This window comes from Hyla sarda, chromosome 13 (genome assembly GCF_029499605.1).
Source record: "Hyla sarda isolate aHylSar1 chromosome 13, aHylSar1.hap1, whole genome shotgun sequence".
Taxonomy (NCBI): domain Eukaryota; kingdom Metazoa; phylum Chordata; class Amphibia; order Anura; family Hylidae; genus Hyla; species Hyla sarda.
The window spans coordinates 36,743,424-36,758,111 of NC_079201.1; positions in this window are offsets into that span (position 1 = coordinate 36,743,424).

Below are 14,688 nucleotides of genomic sequence, written 5' to 3' on the forward strand. Positions count from 1 at the left end.
GGAATCCCCAATGAAGTGTTCCAATTTTTTGTGTACTGTGTCTTGTTGCTTGCTAATGTGTCGAAGCAATCCCCCTGGAACATCTAATGTGGTGGTACAGGGATAGCAAAATAAGGCATACTCTGGGCAGATGTAGGAGCATGTGTGCATATCCAGCAATCTTTCACTGTGAGATTTTGTGCCAACATTAAGTGGTGTTTTAAAAACGTATTATCTGGTCTAGCTCATCATGTAAGGTTGTGATGTAACATATTAGACAGTTAAACAGAAACCAAAGTATTGTCATGGTCAGATACCGCCCTTTTGCAGTGTGATGCATGAATCCAGCTGGCTTTTCCTTGCAGCTTGACTGATGTTGCTGTAGTCAAGAGAACTTGATAAGGTCCTTCAAATCGGGGCTCGAGGGACTTCCTGGTATGTTTCTTTACATACACGTAGTATCCAAACTGTAGCGTGTGGGTTCCTTCAATGTTGTCTGGATCTGGGGGGGAGGAAAAGACACTTCTGTGCAGTTTAGTAAGATGTTTCTGCAACTGTATGACATAATCAGTTAGACTGTCAGCTTGCAAGGTCAAAGACTGTGGAAAATAGAGTCCAGTTCCTGGCACACATCCAAACAGAATCTTATAGGGAGACAGTCCTGTCTTCCCCGTAGGAGTGTACCTGATAGGGAACAGAGCTAGAAGCAAGCATTCGGGCCATGGTCTGCTTAACTCTTTCATGGCTTTCTGTAGTTTTAACTTAATTGTGCCATTCATCCTCTCCACAGAACCTGAGCTCTGCGGGTGGTAAGGGGTGTGAAAAGCTTGATGTATTCCCAGCATGGTCATTACATTCTGCATTATTTCCCCTGTGAAGTGAGTGCCTCTGTCTGACTCGATGACCTCTGGTAGGCCAAATCTGGGTATTAGTTCTGTTACCATCTTCTTTGCAATATTTTTGGCAGTTGCTGTCTTTACAGGATATGCCTCGGGCCACCCCGAGAACAGATCTACACACACTAATACATATTCAAAGGTACCGCTTTTTGGTAGTTGAATGTAATCTATCTGCAGCCTTTGAAAGGGGTAGAGAGGTCTTGGCTGGTGTTTGCGAGGTGTCTTGACAACCTGTCCTGGATTATTTGCTAGACATATGGTGCAGGAGGCACATTACCGCTTTGCAGCAGTGCTGAACCCTGGAGCCAACCAGTGCTTTCCCATGCATCTGATCATTGCATTGGCCCCCAGGTGGGTGGGCAGATGAGTCAGGGCTGCTACTGTAGGAAACAGAGAACCAGGTAAACACAATAGGTTCCTTTTCCTCCACATCCCATCTCCCTCTTCTGCCCCCATTTTTCTCCATTTTGACTTCTCCTCATCACCTGTCTGCCTCTGCAGGGTCTTAAGTTGTTCAAGATCTACTGCAGTGTTTTTTACTGTGGCCAAGGTCTCTACTTCTACTGGTCTTATGGCTGCCTGTTTGGCTGCTAGATCGGCTTTCTCATTGCCTTTTGCTTCTTTGGTAGCTAGTCTGGTGTGTGCGGCTACCTTTATGATGCCTACCACTTGAACTTGTGTCAGATTTTCTAACACCTTTTTAATCAAGTCAGCATGTCTTATGGGGGTTCCTGCTGCTGTTAAGAATCCCCTAGCTTTCCAGATGGGCCCAAAATTGTGAGCTAGTCCCCAAGCATAAGCTGAATCAGTAAATATGTTGCCCGTGGAGTCCCGTATGTATTCCAGGGCCTTGTTCAGAGCAACCAATTCTGCTTCCTGTGCTGACAAGTGTGGTGGTAGTGGGTTTACTTCTATGATCTCATGTTCTGTGACTACTGCATACCCAGTGTGGTACCTCCCCCTCTCATCCGCATATCTGCTCCCATCCACAAAGAGTTCATATTGTGAGTTTTCTATAGGGGTGTCATGTACATGAGGTATATACATTGTTTCTTGTGACATTAGTTGGAAACATGAGGGTCTTCTTCTGGACAAAAATGTAAGAGTGCACTGTTGTCTGCATCCACTGTCCCCCCTTCTAAATCTCGGTCACTGATTGGTAAGAGAGTGGCAAGATTTAGATTGGTGCATCTAGTGAAGGTGATGTTTGGGGGAGAAGTAGAGTACACTGAAGACGTACTTGTCATGCCATGGAAAGGTGTTTAGGATTTACTTGAGAGAGAATGCCATAGATGTCAAGATTTGTGCATACTGTGAGTGAATTATTTAAAACTATGTCAGATGCCTTGTCCACTAGGAGAGATACAACTGCCACTGCTCTGATGCAGGAGGGAGCACCTTTTGACACAGGGTATAACCTGGCCGAATAATACACTATATGGCGTTGCAGTAAGATAGGAGACCAAGGAATGCTCTGAGCTGTTCGTGATTCCTGGGAATTGACATGTTCTGTATGACTTGTATGCGGTCTGCTGTAAGGTGACGTGTACCTTGTGAAATGCAGTGCCCCAAGAAGACTACTTGAGTCTGGCAGTACTGTAGTTTGTCTTGACTTGCCTTGCACCCATTCTCTGCCAGAAAAATTAGTAAGGACAGTGTAGCTTGTTCACATGTGTGAACATCTGGACAACAGAGTAGTAGGTCATCAACATACTGCAATAGGACACAATATTGGGGTATTGGCCGGCCAGCCACACCGAGGCTAGGGCAAGTGAGTAAAGTGTAGGGGAATGAGCCAGCCCCTGTGGTAGTCTGCATGGGCAGGTATTTGTGACAACAAGATGTGGGGGTTTGGGACTACGGGTGTTAAAGGTAGCAAGATGTCATTGATCGCCCTGAGATCTTGGACCATTCTGTAATGCACAGGTTCCCCAGGTTTCAGGGGCGTACCTAGAGCATTTGGCACCCGGGGCGGACCCTTTGTTTGGCCCACACACACACACACGCGCACCCCCCCCCCTTAATTACACCAACACCCTCCCCTCCCCCCAGGAGCGGACTGACAACACTCGGGGCCCTCGGACCCCAAAAAAAGCAAGGGCCCCTGCAGCTCGTCAATCTTCTGCCACGCCCCTATTCCACCCAAATCCCACACACAATAAACTAAAATTTATATATGTAAGAAACACTTTAACGTAGGTAAATTTCTATGACCAATAATACTGGTATACAAGGAGTAAATATATACCACCACACAATAACTGGATAATACCGCCATACTGTACTGAATTAAACCACTATACACAGACCAGTATACTATAAAGGATCTGTATACAATATAAGTGATTATATACAGGACCATATGGCGGTAGATGTCAGCTGTACACAGGATCTGTATAGCATATAAGTGATTACAGTTACATTTTGGGACTCACAATTATGTCTTTTCTGATCAGCTGCGTCCTCTTTCCTTTTCTTCTCCGTCCGGATAAGACCGCCATGTGGATCTCTTAACATCTGCAGGAAAAACATGTCAGACTCTGCATATATTCAGTGCCCTCCTCTACACAATCTTCCCATCTATAGGCCCACAAACTGTAATAATGCCCTCCTTGGTGTCCTGCACAGTAAAAGGGCAGGTAGGTAGATAGCCAGGTAACCCCCTCTTTCCCATAGGTATATGCAGAGTTACACCCCCCCTCTCTTTCCCACAGGTATATGCAGAGCTACGCTACACCCCCCTCTTTCCCATAGGTATATGCAGAGCTAAACCCCCCCACACCCTCTTCCCCAAAGGTATATGTAGAGATACACCCCCCCTCTTTCCAATAGGTATATGCAGAGCTACACCCTCCCCCCCCCCCCTCTTTCCCATAGGTATATCTAGGGCTGGGCGGTATACCGGTTCATACCGAATACCAAATTTTTTGGGCTGCACAATATGGATTTTCCCCCATACCGCAATACCGGTTGGGCCCCTCCCCCTCGGGAATGTATTATCAGCCTAGCACAGCGCTGTCCCCACATCGGGGAACTAATCCTATGTTACCCGCCAGCGCTGTTCTACTCCCCCCAATTAATGATCAGCCCAGCTGGTTACTACTCACATATGTCAAGCACTGCCCTCCTCCTCTTTGTTGGGGGCCGCCGGGCGCTGGAACTCTATACTGTACGCCAGTGGTCTCCAACCTGCAGACCGGAAGCCGAACAATGAAACCGATAGGCCCATTGTGGTCTATGGGAATCTCATGGCATGTTAAACAGTAAGCTTAGCAAAACTGTCTTGGCAGCACAGTGGATGGGAGACAACCACGGGTTCGAGTCCCGGGGTGGGACAGAGTGTTACAGTGTTGTAATAAAATTTTACTTTCCTGGAAAAGCTGCTGAGTTGCCCATAGCAACCAATCAGATCGCTTCTTTCATTTTGCAGAGGCCTTGTGAAAAATGAAAGAGATCTCATTGGTTGCTATGGGCAACTCAAAAACTTTTCCTGGAAAAGTTTCTGAGTTGCCCATAGCAACCAGATTGCTTCCTTCATTTTTCAGAGGCCTTTTCAAAAATGAAGGAAGCAATCTGATTGGTTGCTATGGGAAACTGCACAACTCTTCCTCTACACTGGTTTTGATGAATCTCCCCCATAGAGGGAGATTTATCAAAACCTGTCCAGAGGAAAAGTTTCTGAATTGCCCACAGCAGCCAATCAGATTGCTTCTTTCATTTTTCACAAGGCCTCTGCAAAATGAAAGAAGCTTTCTGATTGGTTGCTATGGGCATTTCAGCTGCTTTTCCAGGAAATTAAAGTTTAACTGTAACACTCTGTCCCACCCCAGGACTCAAACCCATGGTGGTCTCCACTGTGCTGCCGAGACGGCCCTGCTTATCTTATTGATTTACGTGCCGTGAGATCCCCCTAGACCACAATGGACCTATTGGTTTCAATGGGCAAAAAATCAGAGTTAATGCACTAGTCAAAGTTCCCTATACCATTAACCCCTTAAGGACCAGGCCATTTTACACCTTAGGACCAGAGCGTTTTTTGAACATCTGACCACTGTCACTTTAAACATTAATAACTCTGGAATGCTTTTACCTATCATTCTGATTCCAAGAATGTTTTTTCGTGACATATTCTACTTTGTTATTGGTAAAATGTTGTCGATACTTGCATCGTTTCTTAGTGAAAAATTCCAAAATTTGCTGAAAAAATTGAACATTTTGCATTTTTCTAACTTTGAAGCTCTCTGCTTGTAAGGAAAATGGATATTCCAAATAAAAAAAAAATGTATTCACAAATACAATATGTCTACTTTATGTTTGCATCATAAAATTTATGAGTTTTTACTTTTGGAAGACACCAGAGGGCTTCAAAGTTCAGCAGCAATTTTCCAATTTTTCACAAAATTTTCAAACTCACTATTTTTCAGGGACCAGTTCAGGTTTGAAGTGGATTTGCAGGATCTTCATATTAGAAATACCCCACAAATGACCCCATTATAAAAACTGTACCCCCCAAAGTATTCAAAATGACATTCAGTCAACGTTTTAACCCTTTAGGTGTTTCACAGGAATAGCAGCAAAGTGAAGGAGAAAATTCACCATCTTCATTTTTTACACTCGCATGTTCTTGTAGACCCAATTTTTGAATTTTTACAAGGGGTAAAAGGAGAAAATGTATACTTATATTTGTAGCTCAATTTCTCTCGAGTAAGCACATACCTCATATGTCCATGAAAAGTAGAGGGCTCAGAAGCGAAGGAGTGACAAGGGGATTTTGGAGAGTATGTTTTTCTGAAATGGTTTTTGGGGGGCATGTTGCATTTAGGAAGCCCCTATGGTGCCAGGACAGCAAAAAACCCTCACATGGCATACCATTTTGGAAACTAAACCCCTTGAGGAATGTAACAAGGAATAAAGTGAGCCTTAATACCCCACAGGGGTTTCACGACTTTTGCATATGTAAAAAAATATATATATTTTTTCACTAAAATGTGTGTTTCCCCCCCAAATTTCACATTTTTGCAAGGGTTAATAGCAGAAAATACCCCCCAAAATTTGTAACCCCATCTCTTCTGAGTATGAAGGTACGCCATAAGTGGACCTGAAGTGCACTACGGGCAAACTACAATGCTCAGAAGAGAAGGAGTCATATTTGGCTTTTGGAGAGCAAATTTTGCTCGGGGGGCATGTCGCATTTAGGAAGCCCCTATGGTGCCAGGACAGCAAAATAACCCCAACATGGCATACCATTTTGCAAACTAGACCCCTTGAGGAACGTAACAAGGGGTACACTGAGCATTTACCCCCCCCACTGGTGTCTGTCAGAACTTTTGAACAGTGGGCTGTACAAATTTTTTTTATTTGCACAGCCCACTGTTCCAAAGATCTGTCAGACACCAGTGGGGTGTAAATTCTCACTGCACCCCTCATTACATTCCGTGAGGGGTGTAGTTTCCGAAATGGGGTCACATGTGAGTGTTTTTTTTTTTTTTGCGTTTGTCAAAACGGCTGTAACAATCAGCCACCCCTATGCAAATCACCTCAAATGTACATGGTGCACTCTCCCTTCTGGGCCTTGTTGTGCGCCCCCAGAGCACTTTGCGCCCAATTATGGGGTATCTCCGTAGTCGGGAGAAATTGCATTACAAATTTTGGGGGGCGTTTTTTCCCTTTTACCTCTTGTCAAAATGAAAAGTATAGGGCAACACCAGCGTGTTAGTGTAAAAAATTTATTTTTTTACACTAACATGCTGTTGTAGACCCCAACTTCACCTTTTCATAAGGGGTTAAAGGAGAAAAAGCCCCCCAAAATTTGTAACACAATTTCTCCCGAGTACGGAGATACCCCATATGTGACCCTGAACTGTTGCCTTGAAATAAGACAGGGCTCCAAAGTGAGAGTGCCATCCGCATTTGAGGCCTGAATTAGGGATTTGCATAGGGGTGGACATAGGGGTATTCTACGCCAGTGATTCCCAAACAGGGGGCCTCCAGCTGTTGCAAAACTCCCAGCATGCTTGGACAGTCAACGGCTGTCCGGCAATACTGGGAGTTGTTGTTTTGCAACAGCTGGAGGCTCCATTTTGGAAACAGTGGCATACTGGAAGTTTTTCATTTTTATTGGGGAGGGGAGGGGGGCTGTGTAGGGGTATGTGTATATGTAGTGTTTTTTACTTTATATTTTATTTTGTGTTAGTGTAGTATTTTTAGGGTACAGTCACACGGGCAGGGGGGTTACAGCGAGTTCCCGCTGCGAGTTTGAGCTGCCGCGCAAAATTTGCTGCATCGCAAACTTGCAGCCTGATACTCACTGTAAGCCACCTGCCCATGTGAATGTACCCTGTACATTCACAGGGGGGAGGGGACCTCCAGCTGTTACAAAACTACAACTCCCAGCATGCACAGTTTATCAGTGCATGCTGGTAGTTATAGTTTTGCAACAGCTGGAGGCGCACGGTTGGGAAACACTGAGTTAGGAAACAGACAATGTTTCCCAACCAGTGTGCCTCCTGTTGTTGCAAAACCACAACTCCCAGCATTCTCAGGCATGCTGGGAGTTGTAGTTTTGCAACATCTGGAGGACTAGTTTGCAGACCACTAATACAGTGGTTCCCAATCTGTGCCCTTCCAGATGTTGCAAAACTACAACTCCCAGTATGCCAAAACTGTCCAGGCATGCTGGGAGTTGTAGTTCTGCAACATCTGAAGGGCCAGATGTTACAGAACTACAACTCCCAGCATGCCTGGACAGTAAGGGCATGCTGAGGATGTGTAGTTTTGCAACATCTGGAAGGGCACAGTGGTCTTCAAACTGTGGACCTCCAGATGTTGCAAAACTGCAACTCCCAGCATGCCCAGACGCCAAGGGCTGTCTGGGCATGCTGGGAGTTGTAGTATACAGGGTCCCATTACAGCAATGCATGTCGCTTTACGGCGACGTGCATTGCTGTAAAGGGCCCGACCGCGGCTGAAGATCTACTCACCTGTCGCCGCCGCCATCTTCCTCGCCGGGATCCGGGTCTTCAGGGACGAGGTAAGTACCGGGGCCGGTCCCCAGCACTCCCCCGTCCCTCGCCGTGTCCTCCTCTCTTCCTCCTGTCCTCTCCGGACTTCCAGGGGCCGGGCAGGACTGGAGGAAGTAACCGCCCCCCCCCCCCCCCCTGCGATTGGTCGGTTAGTTAACCGACAGATGGCAGTGTATAGGAGGAGGTGGCAGGCTTGCCACCTCGCTCCTATACTTCAGCATGGTCCTGGCTGTCTGTGACAGCCGGGATCATGCGAAATTACCAGGCGGTCGGGTCCCAGAGACCCGATCAGCCCGGTATCGCCGCAGATCGCAAGGGCGATTTCCCTTGCGATTTGCGGCGATCGCCGACATGGGGGGTCTACATGGCCCCCCTCGGCGTTTGCCCTGGATGCCTGCTGAAGGATTTCAGCAGGCATCCAGTTCCGATCTCTGCCCGGCGAGCGGCAGAGATTGGAAATACAACAGGACGTTCTCTAACGTCCTTGGGCATTAAAGCCCAGGTAGTGAGGACGTTAGAGAACGTCCTATGTCCTTAACAGGTTAAAGAAAGGAGGACTCAATATTCGCGAATATGCGGAAAACCAGTGTAGAGGAAGAGTTGTGCAGTTGCCCATAGCAACCAATAAGATTGCTTCCTTCTTTTTTGATAAGTCCTCTAAAAAATGAAGGAAGCAATCTGGTTGCTATGGGCAACTCAGAAACTTTTCCAGGAAAAGTTTCTGAGTTGCCCATAGCAACCAAACAGATCACTTATTTCATTTTGTAGAGGCCTTGTGAAAAATGAAAGAAGCAATCTGATTGGTTGCTATGGGCAACTCAGCAGCGTTTCCAGTAAAGTAAAATTTAAAGGACAACTGCAGCGGCATTACACTTATCCCCTATCCACAGCATAGGGGATAATTGTTTGATCGCGGGGGGTCTGACCGCTGGGACCCCCCGATCTCCCTAACGGGGCGCCACCATATGCGCTCATGGTGAGCGCTAATGCGCGTAGCGTCGACCTAGAGGTCAACGGTGACACCCCATCTCCTCCCCGTCCCCATACAGTTCTATGGGGGATGCGGGGAGGCACGAATGCTGCCTCCCTGCCTCTCCCATAGAGATGTATGGAGGAGGCATGCCGGCCGCAACGTCATGCTGTGGCTGGCACGCCCCCTGCACGGGACAGCCGCGGCCCCAGCGTTCGGACCCCCTGCGATCAAACCCTTATCCCCTATCTTGAGGATAGGGGATAAGTGTTTGTAATGCTGCAGATGTCCTTTAACCACAACACTGTAAAACTCTGTCCCACCCCGGGACTCGCCGAGACGGTCCTGCTTAGCTTACTGTTTTACATGCTGCGAGTCAATGCACTAGTCATAGTTTATACCATTAAAGAAGGGAGGGCTCAATATTCGCGAATATGCACATATATTTTCGCATATGCGAAAAAAAACGAGTATGCAAATTTTGCGAATATATGATGAATATTCGTCCATATATTCGCGAAATATCGTGAATTCGAATATGGCCTATGCCGCTCATCACTAGTTACCAGTAATAAGGGAGTGAAATTTTCATAGGCCTTTATCTGGGTGCATGCCTCTAGTACATTGTCATTTGAAGGGACAGAGAGAATGACTGTGCCATCTTCATGATACTGGATGTTGGCTTTGTGGTAGCCCTTGGGGGGTGTTGGTAGTGGGGGTATTGTTTCGGTAGATGAGGGGTTAATGTTAACTCTATAGTTCGTGACGCCAGGCTGAGGGCTAGTATGCTGAGGTAATCCTCCGGCCTATCGCCGCCCTTCCCAAGAAATGACAGGTGCATGTAATGAAATGACTGAAGGTCCACAATGTACTTGAACTTGCGGAACTTTACTTAAGTGCTTGCGGTACATCCAATGAACAATGACAGTCTCAGGAATACAGTCTTTATATAGCTCAATGACTGACAATTGTTGCGGACCTTGAAATAAATTAAAGTCTCTGTATTTAGGGTAATTATTGCAGATCCGTCCGTATTTAAGGGATAGATAAGGTCGGTGATCCTGCAGAGTGCTTAGGGATTGATACACTCGCAATCCTAAATATATCAGCCGTTGCCGCAAGGCTCAGGCCTAACTCACTGCGATAGACAGCTGCGCAGATCCTGCTCGTTTGACAGCCTGGGAACAAGAAAGAGAACAATGGCCGCCGCTCCCTTATATGGGCAGGGGGCGTGGGCTAATCTGATTGGTTCGAGCATCTGTCATTCACTGTTACACAGTGTGATGGGATTGACTACGTCACAAGGACCTCCAAAGGTCCTTAAGCAGAAATACCATAGAGTTCACTTAACCACGTGACCCGCAGGTCCTGCTACGCTACAGACAGGTAATTAACTATTTATGAGGCATTTATATATTATATTTACATGCTTCCTAAGTAAGCTATGGGAGCAATAACTATCTGGGTGAGAGGTATCTAGGGGTGAACATGACAATGGGGACCCCGACGTCCTAGGGACTCTGGCTAAGGGGACCCACACAAGCAGGTACCAGATACGATACGGTACCGGGACACCACAGGCTAATGGGTCTTTCAGGACGTCCGCTCCCAATAGACAGCTTGGGGCAGATTTTGACGCCAGGAATCTAGACAAAAAGGTTACGGGGCCTAGTTGAGCTTTGACAGGTTTTGTAAGGGGCAGAGTTTGAGGCAATCCCTCAAATCCTGCTACTGGGATCGTGTCCCTGGATAATTGAGCAGAAGTTATGACAGACTCTTGAATGACTGATTTAGTGGCTCCAGTATCTACCAAAAAAGGTACTGTCATGCTATTTATGGTCACGGGAACTGTAAGGGCAGGGGAGTTGCCCTTTAGGGTGACCTGACAAATGGCAAGTCAGTCCTGAGCTTGAGCATCTCTTTTTGTCTGATGCTGACTGTCTTTGCCTGTTGTATCCTGTGTGTCACCCCCCTCGTCAGCAATACGTTTTCTGCAGTTCTTTTTTGTGTCCTGTCTTGTCACAATAATAACAAACTGGGGGTTTTCGGGGCCTGTCTCCTGTGTTATTCTGACCCCACCTTGGGATTTTTCAGAGACATATGCTATTGTGGTCTTTTTGGTCCTTCAGGTCAAGTTCTGTCCCCTGGGCTTTTGCGAACAGTTCTGGGGCTCAAGCTGCCGTCCTCCAGTCGGGGGTACTTATTTTTAGTTTTTCCCTTATTTGGGGTCTGTCCACAAGTCCACAAACTGTCCACAAAAGCACGTACAAACAGTCTCTGTATTGCATCACTGTCCATGTCTAATCCTTCGTCTGAGTAATGTTGCTCTAGACCAAGGAAATAGTCAGATACAGTCTGGGTCGGGGTTTGAGTGCCCACTGTTACCGTCCCCCTCTCTCTGTCTTTGCATGCAAAAGGTTCTAAGAGAGTTAGTAAACGTCTGTCTGGGGACCTCTCCCCTGGGTTCATTGGGTCAAGCTGCATGAGTGGCAGTGATAAATTGAGAAAACATGGTGGGTGACACTTTTAACCTGCAAAGGTCTTCCCCATCCTGCCATGTGGCATTATGAGATTCCATGACCTGATTCAGGTACCTACAAAAAACCCAAAGGCTTAGTAAGTGGGTCAGGGGCATTTTGCACAAGAGCCATTCATTCCGCAGGGCTCCGTGGTTTATACAGGTGCTTATTTAAAGGTACTGTCTGATACTGGTTGTTTCCTATCATCTCTCTAACCTCGTCCCTCCGTAGGTGTACAGGGGCTAGGTTGACAACCTGTCCTTGCCGGGGTGCCCCACATGCCAAGCATGTGTCTTTCCACCCTGGATTTTGCTGGCTGCAATTTGTGCAGACCCAGGAATGCTGAGGATCATAGGGACCAGGTTGTGACAGGGAGGCAGTCTGGGGAGTAATCATTCTGATACTCCGAGGTCCCCCACAGTGGTAGCATTCTGAGATTTTCTCTGGGTTAGGATACCCACATTTACAATGCCATCCTGAATAAGGGGGGTTACATACTTCTGACCCACGTAATGTAGAGAGGTCGGGGTACATTTTCTCAATGGGGTTTTAACTTCTGTTGGGGAGAGGGATTCTTAGCTGGTGTAACATAGGGTGGAGGTGGGGCGCCTGTTTTTCCCTGGGATTTACTGGGCTCTATTTTCCACCCTTTCTTCTTATCATCATATGTCCAGCCTTCCTCAACACATTGTGTGGAGGTACTGATTAGAGATGAGCGAATTTACAGTAAATTCAATTTGTCACGAACTTCTCGGCTCGGCAGTTGATGACTTATCCTGCATAAATTAGTTCAGCTTTCAGGTGCTCCGGTTGGCTGGAAAAGGTGGATACAGTCCTAGGAAGGAGTCTCCTAGGACTGTATCCACCTTTTCCAGCCCACGGGAGCACCTGAAAGCTGAACTCATTTATGCAGGATAAGCCATCAACTGCCGAGCCGAGAAGTTCGTGACGAATCAAATTTACTGTAAATTCGCTCAACTCTAGTACTGATCAGACATTTGACTTGATAATCCAGATTATGGTCTTTTACTATGCATTTCTTTCTTTCTGCAATATTTTCCCAAAACTCTGGATTCAATTGGTCATTTTTTGGAACATGGAATTCCTTCAGTATTCTCCCTAGCTGGACTACTGCATCCTTGCCGTGTGTGACTCTTCAAAGATTGTTTTAACCCGATAACGACCATGGACGTCTATACTCATCCAATGGCCGTTACCGGGGTATGACGCGGGCTCCCGACTCGAGCCCGCGTCATACCGACCAGGCCCTAGCTGATTCCTGTAGCTGGGGGCCGGCGTTAATAGCCGACATGCCGGCTATTAACCCTTTAGATCGCCACTGTCAAAGTTGACAGCGGCATCTAAAGGTGCCTGTATTAAGTCCCTGGTGGTCCAGTGGGGTGTATCGCTCCCCCCCCCCCCCCCGCAGCGCGATCGCGGGGGAGCGATCCACTACTGAGGTAGCCTGAGGGCTTACCTCTCCTGCTGCGGCGGCTCCGGTGCTCTGAATGATAAAGCCTGGCAGGACCAGGCTTTATCAATCGAGCGCAGATCACGCAGATCATTGTGGTTTTATGAAACCACAATGATCTGTATGAGGAATCTAATGATTCCTTCTAAAAGTCCACTAAGGGGACTAAAAGTGTAAAAAAAAAAAAAAAATTAAAAAAAAAAAAATAAAAAAAAAAAAAAGTTTAAAAAAAGTTTAAAAACACACACATTAACCCCTTCCTTATTAAAAGTTTAAATCACCCCCCTTTTCCCAAATTCCATATTAAAAATATGTAGCCATAATAAAAATAAACATATGTGGTATCACCGCGTGCGTACATGTCTGAACTATAAAAATATATCATTAATTAAACCGCACGGTCAATGGCGTACACGCAAAAAAATTACAAAGTCCAAAATAGCGTATTTTTGGTCACTTTTCATACCATAAAAAAATAAAAAGCGATCAAGAAGTCCAATCAAAATAAAAATGGTACCGATTAAAACTTCAGATCACGGTGCAAAAAATGAGCCCTCAAACCACCCTGTACGTGGAAAAATAAAAAGTTATAGGGGTTAGAAAAGGACAATTTTAAATGTATAAATTTTCCTGCATGTAGTTATGATTTTTTCCAGAAGTACGACGAAATCAAACCTATATAAGTAGGGGATCATTTTAATCGTATGGACCTACAGAATAAAGATAAAGTGTGATTTTTACCGAAAAATGTACTGCCTAGAAACAGAAGCCCCCAAAATTTACAAAATGGTGTTTTTTCTTCAATTTTGTCGCACAATGATTTTTTTTTCCGTTTCGCCATAAATGTTTGTGTAAAATGACTGATGTCATTCTAAAGTAGAATTGGTGGCGCAAAAAATAAGCCCTCATATGGATTTTTAGGTGCAAAATTGAAAGGGTTATGATTTTTAAAAGGTAAGGAGGAAAAAACGAAAGTGTAAAAAACATAAAAATGCTTGGTCCTTAAGGGGTTAAGAGCGTGTATCTGGGGTTCTCCGTCTGCCTTCTTGGACATTAGCTGACCCATCCTTAGCCGTCCAGTCCTAAGTAGCTTATTGGGGAAACCTCGTAGGTGTCTTTCCCTCGTTGCCGTCCTCTTAGGCGACTAATAGATTAAAAGGCTCTCCAGGCCTTATCCTGTGATGTATGACAATTCTGTATCCTATCCACAAAGCGAATAGACAAATGCAACCAATAGCAATTACTGTCATCCACATCACTCTTATAGGGTCAGTGTCCGTCTAGATTACCACACCTTATACCCCCCAGACTACACGGGCTTATCACACGAATCCTGTCCTGGACTCATGATTTATTCCAGGCTCATGCTAGCAGACAGATAATGGTTTATGTGATAATATGGGATATAAGCACAATCTGTGACCCAGTTAGGCACTTTCACAGATCAGTTTCGCAACACCCTCACAAAATCACATACCATCCTCTCTTGGCTCATACATTCATTCCATGTCTCCTTGCGGAGAAACAGTGTACTTATCCAACCGACAGAAGGTATATTGGTTCTTTGTCTATTCAAATAGACCCAGTATCACAGGAGTTGAGCTATTCTAAAACCCAATCTAAGTGCAGGACCCACAGCCACAAAACTCAGGAGGGCACAGATATAAGAAAATAAAGCTTTTCTTACCTGGCCAGGTTTCGTGCAGTCTGTGGTCTCCGGAGGCCCGAGCCGTAGTGTTCCTGCACCGTAGCTTGTGATTCGTCAGCGGGTCCGAGTTCGAGCACCAAATAATGTTAGGTTCGACCCCAAAAGGTCGTGACGTCTTCT